Source organism: Protopterus annectens, chromosome 8.part0 (assembly GCF_019279795.1).
Source record: "Protopterus annectens isolate FY-2018-M chromosome 8.part0, PAN1.0, whole genome shotgun sequence".
Classification (NCBI taxonomy): Eukaryota; Metazoa; Chordata; order Ceratodontiformes; family Protopteridae; genus Protopterus; species Protopterus annectens.
Genome location: NC_056741.1, coordinates 1998515911 through 1998535804, shown reverse-complemented (window position 1 = coordinate 1998535804; position 19894 = coordinate 1998515911).

The window sequence follows — 19894 nt, the reverse complement described above, 5'->3', positions numbered from 1 at the left end:
GCCTTCTCCACGTACCTCTCAACCTCTTAGAGCAAGAAATCTAGACAAAGCCATGAATAAAAGTGGGACAAAGGCTGAAAAATAGGGGCACTTTTTAAATATTGCTCTTACAAACTTAGAAAGTTGATAGAATAACAGGTTTTGCATTGGCATGAATTTTCTGAAGTGTATGAAGTCTGAAACTCAAATGTCTATCATTATTTTCTAACTTTAATCTTTAATGACTTGCTGATAATTCACCAGAAAACCACAATTTTATGAAAAACAGACCAAAAATATGAGCCAAAAATCTGGACATTCTGCAAAAATCTGTATAGTTGAGAGGTACACTTCTCCATCTACACTTATTTTGTTTATATTAAAAAAGGGGCCCATTCCCTGGGGGAAAACACAAATTAATTCATTACAGTTATCCATGAGTGTTACCCTGTTCATTATTCTCCCTAATTAGTCATTCCTCTGATTGGGCATGTGGCACTGTTCAACAATAGTTTAATTATCTAGGTAGGATTTCAAACAATGACTTAAAAAAAGATATGCTGCATAATGTTTATTTTCAGCAAACAGTTTACTTTTCTTACACTGATTCAGATTTTTTTATTCCTGCTTATGAGTGTTACCATTCATGTTGCTTATGAAAGAGAGGGACTAAATACTCCTTTTTATTCCATATGAAAAGATTTTGCTACTATACAATAACACTGTATTACTGTTAAAGTAAATCTCTGCATATGTTATATTTTGAATTGTGCAGTAAATTAAACATTATTGCTCTTTGCTCTGGAAGCATTGCCTTCATATTTCACTTTCACAAATATTATGAGCTGACCTGACTTACTTGAAGGACTGCTGTACTACTTTTGGTTTTGTAGCTTGACCCCCACTTGCAGAATTCGTATTGTGGATGATCATAGTTCATAGGTTCATACTAGGCTAACTGCCCTTGTGAGCCATTTTAAGCCTAGCCAAGTATCCCTTGTGAGACTCAAACCCTGCACCTTGTGTTTGTAAGGCAAACACCTTAACCATTAGGCCGCCCTCCCAACCCTTTTTTTTTTTTTAATTTTATTTTTTTTATGTTTGTACATGAAGATAAAGCAGGGCCAGCAACCCGGCAGTATAAACCTTAACTCTAGATTATTGCCACTATTGAAGTGACACCCTGAACCCATATGAAAAAATGGGAAAAAGGGCTTATGGTTGGATGTTTGGATAAATCAGTGATCAATTAGCCGCCTGGCTAGCGAAGCATAGCAAAAGCAAATAAATATAAGTGAGTAAAGTAACATATATGCCAACTAAATAATATTTTGTAATACTTAATATTAAGGAAGTTACTCTTTGTAGATACTTGTTCTACTAATAAATTAAAGCTATATCAATGTTGTTATCATTCTGTATAAATGGTTGAATCAGTCATATTGCATCAGCTGGAATATACATACACAGTGGTATACATACTGCTTCTTAATGCATTATATAAATATAACCTTGGGGGATATCCTTGGTATACCATTGCATAGTCCTAGTTTAAAACCAGGCAGATCATTGCTAGAAAAGAGGGTTGCATGTCACACACATGCAGTTTTCACATCATCTTAGAGAATGAATTGCATGTAGGATAACTATTTCTGCATTTAGTTTATATGTACTGCCCTGATATCAGATGGTCTTATGTGCTACATTACCATTTGTTAGGACTAAGAGCATTTAATAAAGCACAGAGAGGTATATCATTATTTGCTGAATGTAGCCCACCAGTATCTCTGATTTACTGAAATGATTCTTAATGCTACAAGTTACTGTGCTATTTCACCATAAGGTACTCCAATCATAGAACAGTTATATATAGTTTACATTCTATAAGTTAAGACGACTATCACTTTATAATTATTATGAAGCAAGACTGATTATCTATCTGTATGTCTATCTGTCTATCTACTAAGCACCCTTATCATACAAACTAAACGAATGTTGTGTAAGTTAACAAATTAACATTAATTCTTTATGAAATTATTTGGAAAATTACTCTAAATTCTGCTACCAGTGTCTCTACTTTCCACTGTGTCTTTTCTGATGAAAATGACCCCTTCACATCTACCTGGCATTGTCATATGCATCGTCATGCCTCTTTCTATGTTCTCGTCTCAGCTGGGAGGAACTGGCAGCAGCCTAATATTGTTTTCCTTATATAATCTCCACAAATACACACACACTAACTCAGTGTGTGTGGTCTGACTAAAGACATGTAGATTACCTCTTTACTTGTGAATCTATGCCCAGAAGCTACACACAAGTATCCTGTTTGCTCATGCCACTGCATTCTCACAATGCTTCTGGTGGTTCTATCCTGGTATGGTCAACACTTCATACCCTTTTCCTTCTGTATTGCCATCAATTTCACTGTTCCTAGCTGATTCTTTGGTCATTGTGGCCTTACTAAGTACTTTTTTTTACTTGATTGGATCTGAACTGTCTCCTTTCTACCCACTTGCTCAGACTTCCCAAACTCTGCTAGACTCTTCTCCACCCTTCAGTACTTTATATCTTTTTCTCATCAGTAAAGATGTTTATCATGTTCTCTCTTCTCTCATGTATTTGAGGCAAGCACACTGAGATTAATGTGGTACTCTACTATCTCAGGTCAGTTCCTTAATTCATGATATTGCCACCACAAGCATCTGACCCCTACCATTTGCCAATGCTGCTAGTCAGTTCCACAGACTTGGTTGTATTCCCAGAAGCCCTCCACTTTTCACAACAAAGTTCTTTGTGGGCTGACTCTTAGACCTTGCTAAATTCTAAGTAGCTACAACTTTTGACACTTTTCTGTCAAGTACACCTATATCATAGTCATAAAGCTGGATCAGATTAGACTAACAGTGCCACCTGATCGTGAATACATGTTGGATGTTGTCCTGGAGATTATTATTATTTGGAAATGCCATCAACCTTCCCACCAGGTTTTTGTATATGACCTTCCTGCACACTTTTCATTAACTTAACAGGCTTCAATAAATCCCTGGACTTTTTCTGCTCTCCCGTTGCACAATGGCACCACAGTTGTTTTGTCCTCTGGCAGTTCTACACTAACCACTGACCTGTTGAAGCTCTCTACTAAAGGCTCTGCTAACACAATGGCTAGATCACTGTGGACTTTCCCCATAAACCTCTGCAGTCTTTATTCTAGTGCATAGACACTCCTCTTTCCATTCTGGTCTGTCTCCACTAATGTATAACAGCTTACCCTTGCTTTCTTTTGTGAGAGGAGAAGCTAATTATTCTTTTATCAACATTGCTTTTTCCAGCCTTCTCTTTTCTACTGCCCATCCCTGTCCAGCCTGATAAGTTTTGCCAGTTCAGCTATGCACGTAAAAAAGCCCACACTTGCTTTCTTGATCTCATCTGCTAACACCTTTTTAACCCAAGTCTTTGCTGCCCTATCACATTTGCTGCCTTTTTCATAGCCTCCTTATATTATGCCTCAGCCAACTCTCCCGAGCCTCATTTCTAACTCTTATATCTGTCTTGATTGGTAGCCCCAATTTCATACATAACTTTGTCAGCCTTCTTCTCTTTTTGACTTTGTCTCTTCCTCAGACCATTGTACGCAGCCCTGCATGCTTCATCCAAGACTCATTCCTACATGTTCTTTATTCCCTTGGTTTGTGCCCATCCATCTTAGTCATCTTTGACCAGATTTTCCAGTACACGATAATACAGTCTTTTAAAATTCCATACTGTCACTTTTGCCTTTCTATTTTTACCCTTCATTTCTACTCTAAACTACAACAACCCCATGGTATGATAACTGTTAACCATTGGTGCCATGTCTTGGATTCCCATGGCACCTTCTGCATGGTGACAATCATGTCAGGAATTACATCCTTTCTTGTGTAGTCCTTGTACCAATTCATCAAAACCCTCATGCCCAAGACCTCAATCAGATCATGTTGAACTGAAACTTGGAATCTCTCAGTCTTTGACTAGACAATTCATATTTATTCCTCTCGAGTATGACCCATTTCCTCCTATCCCACTCCTTTATTGTCTCCACATGACTGCAGTACTCCTTTACTGTCTCCATGAAACTGCAGTACTTCTTTATTGTCTCTGCATGGCTGCAGTACTTATTTATTGTCATCACATGACTGCAGTCCTCCTTTATTGTCTTCACATGACTGCAGTCCTCCTTTATTTTCTTCACATGACTGCAATACTCTTTTATTTTCACCATGTGACAGCAGTACTCCTCTATTGTCTCCACATGACTGCAGTACTCTTTTATTGTCGCCACATAACTGCAGTACTCCATTATAGTCTCCATATGACTGCAGTACTCTTTATTGTTGTTTCTGGTAGATTATATACTGTATCAGTCCACCAGCTCTCCCACTCCTCTGCCTTAACTGCCATTGCAGCTAGTTTAGTTTATGATCATGGATGTACCATTCCTCCATCCCTTCTTCAGTGCTGTTCTTGCACTCTGGTCTAATATTTAATGCCTTCCTTTATGTGAATTGTTACTCCATTCACATATCTCCCTTCTTTGCCATTTCTGAACAATCTGTACCCAAGCACATTCATGTTCCTCTTCTGTTATCACTGGCCCATGTTTCTTTGACTACTAATGTCTGCTTCCCTTCGTGTTTCACTACTTAAAGTTCCAAAGTCTTGTATGGTAGATTTCACAATGAAGTCATGACTGGAAGGGACAAAAATGCAGTGATTCATTAAGGCATTAATATTTTGTTTAATAAAGTATTTTATTCATTGAACCTCCGAGTGCTCCTGGTCTTTAGTGTCCTGCTTGGTGTTTCTTAACAGTTTTATTGGCTGCTTTACCTTGGGGCATCTTCCTCCGTATTATTGTGTCTAACTTTCACAATGAAAACTGGCACATGTTTACCTGACCTTAAATAAACATTTCCATTTCTCAACTCCTCCCACAGTCCAAATAGAGTTATTCCTTTAGGAGTTAACGACTGCAACCCAGATTTTTGCTTCTTGTCCTTTTAAGACTCCAAGGAAAGTGAATTTAAACTCAAACAGAATTACAATAAAGCAAGACCAAAATACAAGAAAATGTTGTGTGCAAACAATTAACACCCCTCCTCCCAAAAAAAAATTATCACTGAGCTTTCTTATCTGGCAGCTCTTGACCTGTTCTCCTTACCCTAAAGCAAAACACAAATGTTCAACTCTTTCCTCAATTTAGTTACAGTTAATCCTTTTGGAGTTAAAATACTACCTTTCTGACCCTAAAATAGAAATTTAAATGAAACTCTTTAGGCTGTGTATAATTTGGCTGTGCTACATATACAAACAAATTTAAATTAAATGCTATACAATATATATTTACTGTGCCACTTTACTAATGCAAGTTAGCCCTAAGCCTAACCTTATCCCTGCCCTAACCTGACACCTTACCATTGGAAACCTTTTCCATACTGCTAACACTATTTAGTTAAAATTTAGTTGGTCTGAATGCTACTGTAGGATTTTTGTTTTGGGATTATAAAAGGAAAATAGTTTCCTTTTGCAATCTTTGCATTGGTTTGGCTTTCAGTGAGTTTGTTTTTTTCAGATTGCTGGCATCAATCAGTTGTGGTTTGATACCTGCGCATTTCAGAGAATTTTCATTAACCCATATACACACAAATATGTATAGATGATGCCATTTGTCAGTGGATAGGAAGTGTCTCATTACCTTTTGACTTTACAACTAGTTGATTAGGTCTCTTGTTGTTCCCACTTATACAGCACTTCAGTATAGATTGTACTGTGATTAGTGTTGTGCAACTGTGGAATTAGTACATGATGGGGGAATGATCTCTCATGTTGTGGTATATGATGGTGAATCCCCATATAAACCCTTTTTCTTGAATGTTTTTAGACATTATAGCAATTGTTGAGAAGTGACCACAAAAGTAAGTGTTTTTGAGTTTCATTTTGCAGCCAGTTGTGATAGCTGTTCTGCATATTTGACGGAAGTTGTTATAAATTATCTGAGACTGATGAAGTGAGTGTCATTAATGGCCTTCCTCAACAAAGATAGACAAGATCATATTTATAATGAGTGTGTGTGTGTGTATGTGTGTGTGTGTGTGTGTGTGTGTGTGTGTGTGTGTGTGTGTGTGTATAAAATGGATGTATGTTATTTTATCTAAACTCAGCATATTGAAACTCTGCTTATCTAAACAAAACCTATCAAAACTCATTTTATCTAAACCATCAAAACTCAAAAAAAAAGAGAGAGAACAAATGTTTCTGTATAGTATAAAATGATTGGTTGCTCACTGGTATGAGCTTTCTTAAAGATGTGTACATAATATCGCAGTTTGCTTTATTACTGTGTGCTGGATTACCTGAGTTGGTGGTGTACTTCCAGGGTTTTTTCCCTTTTTTCTACAGCAGCTCACTGTGGAGTTGATATATTTAAGTTAGAGGTGTGGGTGCAGGGGCTTTGCCCTCCCCGCAAAAAAAAACATTTGTACCACTTTTTTTTTTTTTTGCTAGTTTAGATAAAATGAGTTTAGATAAGTTGAGTCTAGATAAAATATGTACTCATACAAACATTTATGTGCATATGTGTGTGTGTGTGTGTGTGGTGTGTGTGGTGTGTGTGATCTGTGAAAATATATATGAAATATTTATGTCTATATTATATATAGGTTTTATGTATGTATATCTAATCTATATTTTTCTCTGTCTCTATAGATAGATACATTTGTAAGAAGATAGGCAGAACTGACAGTATGCCAACCATTTGCAAGTGGATAATTGGCACACTGGTTATGTGGTGGACTTAGTTGAAAGTGTAAGGTTTGACTTATGTGAAGCACCATGGTCTAGTGATGAGGCAACAGACCCCAAAGAACACGTATGTGAGTTTGAGGACTACAAGACTAAACTATTCTTAACCCATTACTAAATACAGTGTCTCTTGGGTATATATATCCAAGAGTATAGCTAAATGGAAAGGCCCCGACAATTACTAAACAAGAAAATTGAAGGTCTTATAAATCCATCAACTATACTGAAAGATTAGCACAATGACTCTTATGCTCACTAACCTAGCTACTCTGAGGTGAACTGTGTCTACCTTTTTGAGTTATGAAAGACCCACTTTATTTGACCTTCTATATTTTTGCAAAACCATTGCCTTTACAAACATCTGTACTAAGCAGATAAATCCACACCAAAATTCAAGCAAGGCTCACTGTTGGGAGAGGTTCCTTGCACCTTATTCCAGTACTATTGTGGCTACATTTCAAGATATTCTTGGTGACTGGGTGGATAGAAACAAATTTACACGAAGGTTATCGTGTAAAGTTCTCCTTGAGTTAGAAGATATGTAGTATTAACTGCTCAAAAAGGGCAATGAGAGCTTTTAAATTTCTCTGCATAAAGGTGTATAGATCTAGATATGGTACCCATGATCACTTGCCTGGTAGTATTCCTATGTTCTACTGTTTTTTCTGAGGGTCTGTTTCATGGTGGTACCTGACAGTATTAAAAATAATTGTATTAACTAATAGTCTGCTTCAGTGTGGCACTTCAAGCTCGTAGGTTAAAATAATTAAACTGAGAGTAGGTACCAGTTGTTGAGCATGCCAGTTTTTCCATTTCATTTTGAAAAAAATCCTTATGATTCTTCAGGTTAAATTGTTTTGAGGAATTCTGTTTGTTTCATGTCATCAAACAAGATAATGTGTCAACATTATAAAAAGACAGTTATTGCAGAGGGCTTCATTCCTACACCCCACTTAAATATGCTAACTCCACAGATGCACAACAGTGGAGAAAGGTGGAACTCCATACTATGTTGCGCAGTGGTCTCATAAAAAGAATAATCCCTCACAATCTTTGCCTGAATAAATACAGCTAGAAAGCACATAAAATGCACTTTATTTAAAGATGTAAGCTATGCCTGCACATCCTAACATATGCCTCAGTTCTGTTGCCATCAAAAAATACATACCAAACTGAAGAATACAACAGCTGATCACAAATGGTGCCTTGATGCTGCACATCTGAAACAAAGAAAGACATTTTTAAATGCAAGAAAATACAAGTCAGCAAAAGTAATTTAAATGACAAGAAAATATTATTTATTTATTATTGTTTATTTAACATTTGTTAACCGGGAAAGTCCGACTTGGAATGAAGCCAGTTTTCAGTGGAGGCCCGTGGAGAAATGCTCCAGATGCATGTCTTTGTAATGTGGAAGGAAACCCACACGGATGCAGGGAGGACAAGCAGATTCCGCACAGATGGCACCCCAGCCAAGAATCGAACCAGAAAACATTTTGCTGTGAGGCAACAACGCTACCGCTGCACCAATGCACCGTGCATCTTGCATTATCTTGAATGAAAGCAACTCCTGAAAAAAGCAGGTTGTACAAAACAAACTCCAAATAAAAACGGCAGCCAAACAACAACCCGCAAACTGCCTGCTCACAGTAAAAATCAGCTGGACCAAACAAGCGATAGTAAAATCCAAAACAGCTTTAATAGGTAGCCAGATGTTGAGCGCTTTCACTCGCGGAGTGAAAGCGCTCAACATTTGGCTACCTATTAAAGCTGTTTTGGATTTTACTATCGCTTGTTTGGTCCAGCTGATTTTTACTGTGAGCAGGCAGTTTGCGGGTTGTTGTTTGAATGAAAGCAGGGTAGACCAAAAAAACTAGTTCTTGCAAAAGCAATGAAAACTCGTAAATTCTTATTCAAGAATTGAAAACTCTGATCTTAATGTCCTAGCATCATAATAGGACAATACATGGAGTATTGGTGTTGAAAGTGCTTTTAGGTTTTTCATGTAACGGTGTGCTTCCTCCTCCCTTCCATTTCTAAATTATTTTCATTGCTTTTTATTAGTATAATAATAAATCTATAAACAGTGACACTAATGAAATCTCACCCACTGGTAGCATCATGGTAGTGGTTAGCAGAATGGAGGATAGGAAGTCGTACTAGGTGCTGACTGATATCTTCCACAGCACTGGCACAAACAATACTTAGGATGCAACTTAGATTCCAATAAACTTTCCATCAGATTTCCATCCAGAATACTGTTGCTAGTGTTCACAAAATGGCCCTGCAACAGCTGAATCTCATCTTACTGTTGCAGCATGTACAATGTTAGCATGGCTTGGAATATAAAGAGTAGAAAAGTAATATAGAAAAAGCAAAAAAAAAAAAAAAAAAAACATAGTTGAATACAAAACTGTAGAAGTGGGCATGTCTCCATTTTAAAGCCCTGACCACTGGTCTTAGACTATCTGGTTGGTAGATTGTCTTTCAGCTACTGATGCTGCTTATGGTACATATACTTGTACTTTTTACTTGTCTCCCCTGATGCCCATGCTATGATGAAACATACAAGCAGATTTTATAAAAAATGAGAAATTATAAGAGACAAAAAAAACACAGTAAACATTAATAACTACTGAGTTCATATTTGCATTTGACTATAGGGGAGACAAACTACAATGGTTTTGCTTCCATTTTCCCATGACTTGACAGACTTCTTTTCAATAATATGCATGAGATGACATACATTGAATTATCTTTTCATACAGTAGAGCTTGTATAATGTTGATATCAGGTGGCCAGTCACTGGGATCTTGTACTCATTTGCAGATAGATTGCCATAACTACTTTCATACAGAAGCAAGTTGGACTGACACACTTTCTAGCTACTGCAAAAAGGAAAAGGGAAAAGGGATTGCATAGACATTTATGGTTAGAGATGCAGTGTTACAGCAAGCAAACCAGATGGACGTAGTGCTGGTCAGAACAACTAGCAAACTATGTACAGGGTTGTTAATAGAGGTTTAACATCAAGTAAATCATTATTTTCTTTAATTGGTATAAACAAATACAGCTAGATGATATCACTGAGCATGTGCATACTCATGAGGTTGCTTCCTTTACCTTTGAATATTATATTGTACAATTCTTACTTGAACTTCAAGAGTATATTTCGCTTGTACTGGCTACTCTCTGTTATAGAAGCCCAAGGGTAACTTTGAACTGATCAGCTTCATTAGAAACTATGTTAAAATATTTTTTTAGGCATTTATATTATATTTGTTATATCAACAATGTATTATTTCAGAGAAATGCTGAAAGAGAAACAAACAGTGGTGGGGACGGGGGGGGGGGTTCCTAATGATTATGCATGGGCACAGCCCTTAAAATGGATGCAAAAGACAACTGTCTACATGGAAATCACTTCTTATTTCTGACTGTAGGAAAAGGAGCAGCTGTAATTTGCATGTATGTCTTTCCCTGATTTGAATATCTATTTATGCCTGCATTTTAGACGATCTTCCATTTCATATTAGTTTATGGTTAGAGTTTTAGTTGGGCTTAAATATTACCATGCTCTTTTTACTTATTCTTAAAATTACAAATAGTTACAATGTTCCTCTCGCCATTGTCAAGTTCTTGCCTTGCTTTATCTTTTCTGTCTTGCTGCCTTTAATTTAGGTAAAATTTGATTATACCTCTTCCACCCCGCTGTTATGAAGCCCTGTATGTGGACTAAGTCACATTAAAAATGATATGGAATACATCACATGCTATATCACAGCTGAGAAGTGCAGATCAATGACTGAATAGTGGCTGTGAGGAAAATAACTGTGATTTTTTAAAAGATAATGCCTCAACACCAAACAAAATAATTTATTACTTTAGATTGTGATACTCTTTGGCTATTTTGATACTCAAAATATGGTTTACTATGACTTGCCTGATGTCTGTTTTCTCACTCTTGCTTGAAAAAACAACTTCCCAACACTGTTCATTCACTATGTATTGTAGTAATACATAAAGTCTCCCTAAACATAGTGGGTGCAGGGAAAGTTTTCCCCTTACAAAATATTAATTTAAGTTATTGCACATGTCCATGGATTCCACATTTACTCAAATATGTATAAGTACGGCTTTTGTGTACTTGAGGTAATGAGATTTGTGCTGAAGTGTATTTGCTGATGTGTTTAGGACTCATAAATTCTATGGTAACATCATAGACCTAAAAATAGTGTTTTAATATTTGCTTCTAGTATCAGAGCAATTCCCTAATTTTCATCATAACAGAAGTGCTGTGATGCCGTTACTATTTGCTCTAGTGAATATAAAAAACATGCTTATCTTTAAGCCTAGCTCTATAGCCATGCAGGCCTACAGTTGTGTTCCATGAGTCCAAAAGCATGCTCACTCAGCAAAGATTATAAATGCTTTGGTACTGTACAAGAGGTGCTACTAATGAAATGAAAGTCAAAATATAGACAGGGAATAAAACTTGATAATTACTTTTCTACCCCTAACCCCCTCAATGTAGCTCACTGATGGAAAAGACAAAGTTCAGGGGGGTCATAGCAGTTTTGTTCTTTTAGAAGACTGAATAAAAAATTAATCCTAAAAGCTTTACCCATTATTAGTAAAAGTTATATATTGATAAAAGGTTCATAGGAGATTACTAAGCTAATGGCTTAAGAACCCTTACATGTCTAGCCAACAAAACCTAATTTTACCCAACATATGGCCCCTAGGGGCAAGAGGATGGCATAGATTTGTGCCTATGCACTGAGTATCTTACAGATTGCCCCTGCCCATAAGAGACAAAGACACTACCTCAGGTGTGAATTTGCAACTCCCCATCCATTGATCTAAACTGCCTTTGAAGAGGGTCAGGGAAAGGCTCTGCTTAATGTTATTATGAAGCCCATTCCAAAGAAGGGGCAATCTCTAAGAAACATACCTGTCTCTCCAGCATGTTTTGTTTGAGTCACTGACTAAGTTTACTTCCCTAGATTGGGTGAATGTCATGCTATTTGATTTGTAAATGTGTAGCAGCTCTGTCAGGGCCGGATTTGTGAGTGCCTTATAGGTCAGGCATTGGTCACTCCTTAACAGACGATAAGAGACAAAGTAGAAGGAGAAGGCTTTTAGTCTATCTGCATAGGAAATGTTGTTTACACCATGTTTTTTTCTTTGTGAGGAACCTCTGAGGTTCCTCCAGCTGCTGTCAGTGTCTAGTGAAGTACATGCCAAATGGCTTATTGCACTCGATTATTGATCTAATGAGGGCTGAGTTCAGCAGGACAATAATTTCCTTGTATCTGGATGCCATACATTTACTTACAAGTTGTGCCACATAGAAGGACTTCCTCACTACTGTGGACACATGGCAGTCAAAGTTCAGGCTGCTATATAAATGGACACCTAGAAGTCTAAACTCTGAATTTACTCTTAGGGGTGTGCTATTGATGTTGTAATTTGCAGGGGTAATTGACTTCCCAAAGGGTATGATAATGCATTTTTTGCATTAAGTTTTAGGCCATGGTTCTGGCACCAATCATTTGTCTGATACAGACCCTCTTGAAGGATATGTACATTTTTGGGGGATTCAGGGATTGCACCCAGCTTGCAGTCATCTGCATTCTTTGTCATCCAGTGGCCTTCCACATTAGCCTTGACTTCAGAGAAGTGCATTCTGAGCAGGAGTGGTTCCAGCACTGTGCCCTGTGCCACACCACTAGTAACTGGCCTCTTGCTGGTTCTGGATTCAACCACTTTAACCGCATGTGTCCTGTATGTGAGCCAATTGGCTATCCATCTGTTAATGTAGGGACTTATGACCAGTTTTGTGAGTTTATTAATAATACCTGAGTGGGAATTGTATCAAATGCCTTCGCCAGGTTGAGTTAAATGGTATGTACTCTTTTACCCTTATCTATGCTCTTCTTGACTTTCTCTAATAAATCCAGCAGATTCAGTAGGCATGTCCTGCCCTTGGCAAAACCAAATTGGGTCATGTCCAGTGCCTGAAGGTTTCCTATGTCATTATTTATCAGGTCTATAATTATTCTTTCCATAGGCTTCCTATAAGACTAGTCAAACTTATGGGTCTGTAATTTCCTGGGTCTGTAGATGGTCCCCTTTTATGCAGAATGATGACTGTTGCTGTCCTCCACTCACACTCACAGGACAAAGCCAATCCAGAGGCTGTGTTTAAACAGGAATCCTAATGAGTCTGATAAGTTTTGATATAAGCTGTTAAACAGGCAACCTGGTATATTGTTATGCCCCAGTGAAACCATTTTGTTAGCTTTAGAGAACAAAATGGCTACCTGTTCCTTGTTGATAATTGATGGTGCAGTGGTGGAGTGTATGTATTAGCAGGTGGAGAACTTGGGGAGACAGAGAGGTGAAATCTGAGCTGAATTTGTTGGCCAGACTATTTGCTATATCTTCCTGCTGAGTTTAGCTGCTGCCATCTACAACATTGTAGAGCATTGTCTTTAAGACTGTGGACATAACTGAAAATGCCTTATGGTTATCCTTAGCTTTGGAGGCTAATTTTGCCTCAAGGTTTGCTTTCAGAGACCTGACTAGTTTCCTGATTCATTCTATCCCTCTCTTTCTATTTGTTTATTTATCTAGCTATGTATCTAAACTCTAATAATGCTTACAGCTGGTTTTATTCAAATGCTATTGATTTGATTTATTCTTTAACAAAAAGGAGCTATACAAATTAAAGGCTGCTTGAGAGGAATACTGAAGAGTAGCAAAATGATTAATGTGCAAAAGCCAGAATTACACATGGACACTGCAATACTAGTATAATTCCTATATGACTTATTATTCATCTCTTATATGAAAGACTCGGATTAATCAACTGGTCTTCATTTCACTAGAAATATTTCTGTAGCTAGTAATTTTGAATTGAAAATGTATATCATGAAATTAAATATGAATGTTTAAATAAGTAAAGCAACTAGAATGAATTTATAATTAATTTATGTACATCAGAGTCCAGACAGCAGACTCTACTTTGTTTGTTTTGTTTTTAGAGGTATGCTCATTTTATTTATTTCATGTCATGAATTGCCTTTTCTCAGCAATGAGTTTGGAAATTGGAATATTCTAAGAGTTATTGCATTACTAGGATTTAATTACTTAGTTGTAAATGAACTAAAACTGTTTTGAGCCAAGTGCTTCCTGGCAACATTCACTGCTGTGATTCTCGTTCAGTTTAGACATTTGTTACTCTGTATTGTCTGCTTGTCGTGGAATGTTTGTTTGCAGAACAGGAAATGGAACATCATCTAGGGTGTCATTATTTTGATCCCGATTGTAAAGCTTCTTCTATTTTTGCTGAATAAAGCTGATGGATTTTCATTCACTTCTAGTGTTGCTGAATAAAGCTACTGGATTTTCATCACTTCTGTATTTTTCACCATCCCTGAAATAAAGTTGTTCCCTTTCATAATTGTTTGCCACATTTGTACTGCAAGTTACCTCTTAATTTTCTTTTTACATGAAAAAAATTCAGACTGTAAATGGTCTTGAATTTTATAAAGATGAAGATAAGATAAGATGAAATCCTTCTGCTCATTCCATACCTAAAACAAATAATTAGGTAAGTTGAAGATCATAATTACCTGATTTGTTTAAAAAACTATTGAGCTTTGACCCTCCATTTAATCCATTCATTCTGGTATAATTACTTCTGCATTTATTATTCATGTCACTTACATTTGTTTGCAGAAACTTTTTAGCAAAAAGTCAACATGTAGTTTAGATTTTTATGTTTGTTTTCAACTTTTTTTTAAAACAATTTTATTGATTTTCATGTATTAAGAAATGATCATACGAGATTTAATATACAATTGATAAAATATATTCAAATAAATAACATAACTAAAATTAACTAAGGTATTTACAAGTACATCCACTTCTTTAAACAAACATTTCTAATTAAACAAATCAAATTATCATGAACAATTTATTCTTTTTTTAACAGATTTTGTAAACATACCCACGAGTTGTAAGTAAATGTTTTCCTAGTTGTTCGAGATTTGATGGTTAGAATTTCTAAATTACATAGGTCAATTATACCAGTTTTAAGCTCGGTAAATGATGGAGGGGATTCAGAAATCCAATTCCTGATAATGATTTTTCTGGCTACTGCTAATATTGAACAGAGTATAGGAAGTTTTATTTTTGTAACGCAATTAGGTATTGATGTGTTCAAAAGAACCGTAGCTCTATTTATAGAAAAACAATCAGTGAATAATGCTTGTAACATATTGTTAATATTTTCCCAATAAACTTTCAGTTCAGAGCAATCGTAGAACATATATGCCCATACAACATTTGTTTCTGATTTACACCTTTTACATATGTTGTTTTTGTTATTGATTTTGTTCATAAATTGAGGAGTGTAAAATGATCTATACATAAACCTCCAAATATATAATCTCCACTTAAGAGAAGATGTAGTTTTACCAGCTGATTCAACACATATAATTTATCTTCTTTAAGTAATTCATTATTGATAGTGTGATAATTTTTCCAATAGCTATCTGGAGTACCATAGGTTTCTTCTGTTATGATCCTATAAATATGAGAACATTTACTTTTATGAGAGGATTTATGTTTTATATTCAAAGCCACATAATCTACCAAAATGGAAGTATTTTGTCCTGCTACAGTATACATACTGTCAATTTTGTTTAATAGTATCTGTCTCAAAGATTGTATATGTAGCCAAATAGACTCTACTAGATTAAATTCTTGTATTAGCAACTATAACATTTTTACTTTTCTATCAGACATCAACTGAAACCAAAAAAAATAATTATTTTTGTTTAGGAAGTAAGTTTTTATTTTGATCAGATGATATCACAATATCTTGTGTGAATTCTGTGGGAAATATCAAAAGGATCCATTCTTTATAAATGGGATATTTGTATATAAAGTTTCTAAAGGGTATTGAGATATTGGAAATGTGATTTGAAGAGTGTTTTGATATAGTATAGGTGGTGAAGAAATCTTTTATAATCCATAACATAGGATTATTAAGTAAATCAGTTTTGTAGATCTGTGGTTTTGTAATAAGTTCTGCACTTATTAATTCACAGTAAAATTTCCATTTGGCTGAGTAAGATAAGTCCACTAATAGAGATAAAGTCTTGATTATGGACAAAATTGAACATAAGTCTAGAATTGGGAAAGCTATTCCTCCCTTAGTCCAGCTATTTATATGATAATTAAAAGCTATCCTAGGTCTTTTGGGTGTCCATAAACAAGCTAATAACATTGAATTTAGTTTCTTAATTATAGATTTAGGAGGTAATAATAATAAAGACTGAATATTGTAAAGAATCTTGGGAAGAATTATCATCTTGATTATAGTTAGTCTTTCTTCCATTGTAAAAAAGATTGTCTTCCATCTAGATCTAAGTGTCTGTAGATTTTCAAAACATTTATTATAGTTTAAATGTGTTGTAGTCTTGATGTCTCTGGCTAGAATAATTCCCAAATATGTACGTTGATCAGTAAGCAAATCATATTTATAAGATTTTCTTTTAATTTTGTTTTTAGTTGTATATATGGGAAGAATTTTGGTTTTATCATCATTGAAAGCTAATCCAGACAGTATTTGAAATCTATACATAGATTCAAATTGAGATGCAATAGAAGAATCATTCCCTTTTGTTGTTAAAATGACATCATCAGCAAAGAGCTGAATTTTAGATGAAGTATCTGCATTAATGTTTAATCCTTCTATATTTGCAGTATTCCATATTTCATTCAGCCAGGGTTCCATTACAAGAGTAAATATCAAAGGAGATAAAGGGCAGCCCTGTTTAGTTCCTTTAATAATGGGGATATGTTGTGAAATATATGTACCCATTTTAATATATGCTAATGCTCCTATATATGTGTACTATTAAGTTTATAAAGTTATTTGAGAAATTTAAATATTCAAGTAAAATGAATAAATAATACCAACTTACCAAATCAAAGGCAGAGTTAATATCCAAGCTAATTACAGTCAGATCTTTTTTCTTTTTTTGGGAATAGTCTATTAATGCTAAGGTTCTTTTAATGTTATAAAAAGTATTCCTATTAGTAATAAAACCAGTTGGATCTTCATCTATTAATAGTGGAAGGAATTTTTGCAGTCTGTCAGCGTAAATATTCATAAACATTTTATAGTCAATGTTCAGTAATGAAATAGGTCTATGTGAAGAGCATTTCTTTGGGTCTTTATTAGACTTCAATATAGGTGAAAAATATGTATATTTCCAGGAAGGAGAGGTTTGGATTCATTCTGGACCATTAAGAACACTTTTTGGAGTAAAGTCAGGGCAGTCTTGGACAATTTTTTATAGAGTTCTAGAATGATACCATCATTGCTTGGTGCTTTGTTAGGTTTAAGTTTATTAATTTTAGTCTGAACATTGATGAAGGTTATAGGTTTGTCTATAAACTCTTTTTGTAGTTTGCTAAGTTTTTTTATTAATATTTTTACAAATATATTCTTTTATTTTACCTTTAATTTCCATTTTGATTTTATTTTGATCGAGTGTAAGAAAATGATCTCTAAATTCATCTAATATGTCAGTTAGATTAAAAACTGTCTTTTTTTCTTTTTGTAGAATAGATCTCTTTAATATGACTATGCTTGTTAAGTCTATTTCTCTTGTTTTTGAGATAATTTTAATGTTTAGGATTCATAGAGAAAGATATAAATTTATTTTTTTCCAAACAAATTCTAGTTTTGTGACTTAATATTTCTTTATACTCATTATTTAATTTATCAATTTCTTCCCTTGCATTTCTATTGATAGGTTTATTTTTGTGTTTTAATTTTAGATTGTCTAATTTGTACTGTATGTCTTTTAAGTCTTTATCTCAAGATTTCCTTTTATTATAGTACCCTCTATTAATTTGTCCAAATAAATATGCTTTAAGGGCATCCCATGTGTATATATCTAAAGAATTTGAGGTGTAATTTGTTTCAAAAAAGTTCTAGGTTTCTTAAATTAGGAATTATCCAAAGTTTTGTAATTGAGAAAGATATGCAGGGATTTTTCTAATCTGTACATTGAATGTTGTATTAATAAAGAGTTCAAAAGTAATTGAGGTATAGTCAGTGAGTGGGCAAGAGATAATCTTGGATTTAGTTAAATCATTGACTATTTGATTAGATATTAATATTCTATCTATCTTAGAATAGGAATTATGCCTATGTGAAAAAAAAAACTATATTGTAATGAGTTAGGGTGAGCTTGCTCAAATATATCAAATAGATGATATGAACTAATGAAGTTATTTAAATGTTTAGCCTGAGGAGTTATTTTTCTTTTTCCTTGTGTGCTAGACTCACCATATTTTAATATACATTTAAAATCTCCTGCCATGATGATATTTCCTTTTTGATAGGAGAACAGTTTAGTTTAGATGTTGCTTTACAGTATTGATACCTATACCTGGCATCCAATATACATTAATCAATGTGAAAAATTTCCTATTGATTTTTACTATGGCTAGACAAAACATTCCCTTATCATCTTGATATGTTTTTATTAACTTAAGGGATGGTAATGATTTATTCCAAAGGATGGCAACACCTCTTTTTTTACAATGTTCTGAACTCATTAAGACAATGTATTTATTAGTATTTAAATTATTGATGTTGTCTTTCAGCAAATAAGTCTCTTGTAGAAAGGTCAAATTAGATTTATGTAATGATAGATATCTATATAAACTCTTTTACAAGGATTGTTTAGACCGTTAAGGTTAATCGAGATACCTTTTAATGTAACCATTCTAGATATTTGTTGAGTAAAATATATATCATGTTATTACCTAATAGTTTACTAATAGTTTTCCCTCCCAAACAAGCTGTGTTGAATCTCAGAGTCATAAGTAATGGTTTAATGTGGGTGTAACAAAAGTTAGGATTATTATAAATTTTATGCATACAAATGATGAATAAAGTGGATGTTAAATGAGAAATACCTATATAACTATGTACATAATATAAGATTTTAAAACCTAAAACAGCTACCAGCCTGGAGTTATAAACTCCCAATCTAAGCAGTGACAACCACTCAGATTACCCCCATTAGTAACAGCAGAGTATCAGCTGCCACCATTATATTTGCTGTTTAGTACTTGTTTTCAAAATTACTTTAAGAACTGTTCCTTTTAATTGTTTAACTATACAAATATGCCACTCATCTATCAATAAACAACATATATTATAATAAATACAATGATTTTATATTCCTAAGTAATCATATTTAAGTATGTCCTCTGTAAAGAGAGCTCTTTGAGATTCCAAGTAAACATTAAAATTTCTAGCTCAATAGTTAATAAAATGTTATCAAAACTAAGGTTAAAATGACTTTACTATGTAAGAATTGTATATAACTATGAACTTCTATAAATATTAACACAGTATGTTATTACTATCACTTAAGCAGACAGAAACACATTCTATTAAGAAGAGTATATAATTAAATACATAGACAGTTAATTTAATATTAGAAAGCATAAAAGTGTACTCAGGAAATCTCTCATTTTTCCTAAGCTTGCTAGCAATAACCCAGTATTAAAGTATTTAAGAACAAATAACCTAGCTAGCAAAATAAACAACCGTTGGATCTCTGTGGGACCATAGTTCTGTATGATAGTCATGACAGATTAGTTGCTTTATAAAATTCTATATAAAGTATGAATAACATACAATAAAGCAGTGAATTTGTATGTCATTTTGATTAAATCTTGTTGTTTTCATTGTAGATATGGTGCGACTATTCTATGACATTGTTTTAGTGTCCTGAAGAGATTTTGTCGTGTATGTGCGACAATCATAGTTCAAATGTCATCCAGCCTTCTTGTTCCATTCCCACGCTGCTGCAAAGAGTTTCAAAGAAGTTATCGACTCGCAAATATGCTGCATGAGTGTATAAGGATCAAAAAATTGTCATTCCTTGAATTCCAGCAGGAAAACTGAACAAGGTAACCTTTTTTTAAGCTTTTAATAAGCTTATGTACATTAAAGTAAGAAAGTAAGTGCGAG